The sequence below is a fragment of the Phytophthora infestans genome, genomic scaffold (assembly GCF_000142945.1).
Source record: "Phytophthora infestans T30-4 supercont1.46 genomic scaffold, whole genome shotgun sequence".
NCBI lineage: Eukaryota > Oomycota > Peronosporomycetes > Peronosporales > Peronosporaceae > Phytophthora > Phytophthora infestans.
In genome coordinates this window covers 664,579-666,416 of record NW_003303713.1, presented here as the reverse complement: position 1 = coordinate 666,416, position 1,838 = coordinate 664,579, and positions in this window count along the sequence as shown.

Genomic DNA, 1,838 nt, shown 5'->3' with positions numbered 1-1,838 from the left:
TTCATCCGCTCAATACGGACTCCCTTCACAAACGCTTCATCTAGGATATGGGGGCTGGATCTAACCCGTCCTCTTGATCTAGTGACAGCCATAACCTGGACCGTCCTCTTCACGGATCCAAACACCACCACATCGTCTAGTCGGTTTAGGGTGATGAGATCCTGACGATCGGCCTCTCCACCTCAACACCACATTGATTTCGTAAAGCGGTACTTTCCACGCTGTCTGCACTGGCATTCCAATCTCGCTTGACATGTACCAGCTCGTGATTCATCCAACCACGTAAGTGGACCATCACCTTCTGTCGTAGCAGCGTTAGGGCCGGGGCCTTGCAGTCAATTTCGCCTCGCACCTGTCTGATCACCAAATTCGAATCTCCACATATCACCAGCCTTTTCGGATCCTATTCCTTTAGTAGATCCAACCCCAGCAGGAGTCCGTTATACTCCGCTTCATTTACGGTGAGGCCTTCCGCGTAGGTGGATCTGGCCCTTACCACTTCCCATCCGGGCAGTTTCCACAGAATTGCGCTGTATGCTCCTCCTCCGCGCCGCACGCGAGCAGATCCATCGATACTCAGGACGTACAGATCTTCATCCACTTGTACCGTCGGGATCGATGGATCCGGCGTTTGCGTTCTTTCTTAGGAGCGATCCTAGTCAGTGCTTCGTCCATCTTGGCTCTGGGGGTGATGCTTGCGGCCAAAACTCCCTGGATCTCGTCTTCTCCTTTGGAACATTTTATGATTTCCAGTGTCCATGGTGAAAGCAAAGCTGCACATTGTCCCAACCGTCCTTGTAGACCGGCCGACTTGAACAACCAGGCGAGCGTGGAGTGTCGAGTCAAGATCCGGATATATCTTCCCACCAGCAGGTTATAATTGAGATCCAACACCCGCAGGAGTGCTAGTATCTCCTTCTCCACCGCCCCGTAATTCATCTCATTCGGCTTTAGCGTTCGGCTAACGAAGGTGACTGGATGACAGATCCCCTCATGTTCTTGTACCAAAACCGCTGAGACCGCCCAATCACTAGCATAGACTATTACTGTAGGTTGACGTTCCGGATCGAAATGGCGGAGGATGGACGTCGTCGCGATCCAATTCCTCAGCTCCACAAACGCGTGCTGAGCTCGGATCCACCAATGCTCCACCTTTTCCAAGATTTCCTCCGTCAGCTCCGTCCAGACTGGATCCTCTCCCCGTTGGTCCCGGGATGGATCCATTTCCTGTTTTAGGTCGTCTTCCGGCGTCGTACTACGTGAATCCCCTCGTGGATCTGGGATCCTTAGGGCCAGAGCTTGTTATACCTTGGTCCAGACAGCCGAAGTGGCCATCGCAGCAAAATCCACCTTCCTCAATGCATAGAGTACTGAAGCAAAAAGTGCGTAATCCTCGATGAACCGACTGTAATATTTCAAACTACCCAAGAAGGATTGCATCGCCCGTAGAGACTGTGGGAAGGACAAGTCTGCCAGCGAGGACAGGTCTTTAGGATTCGCCTCTAATCCCTCCTTTGAGACTCGATGACCTAAGTAATCCACCTTGCGCATCCCCCAATAACTCTTCACCACGCTGATAAAGAGATTCCACTTAGTACACGCCTCAAGTAGGGATGTCACTCTCTCGCACAGCTGATCCCACGATTCCGCCAGGATCAGAATGTCGTCGATATGGGATATGTGCCCCTAACACGGATGGTGTCCCCAAATCTCCTGGCTCCCCTGCTTCAAATGGATCCACTTCCGCATCACCTTCCCCGGATTTATCCCTTTCGGGTTCCGGCATTCGGGTAAATCTTAGAGTGTATTATCGATTCAGGCGTTGATCTATCTGGGGG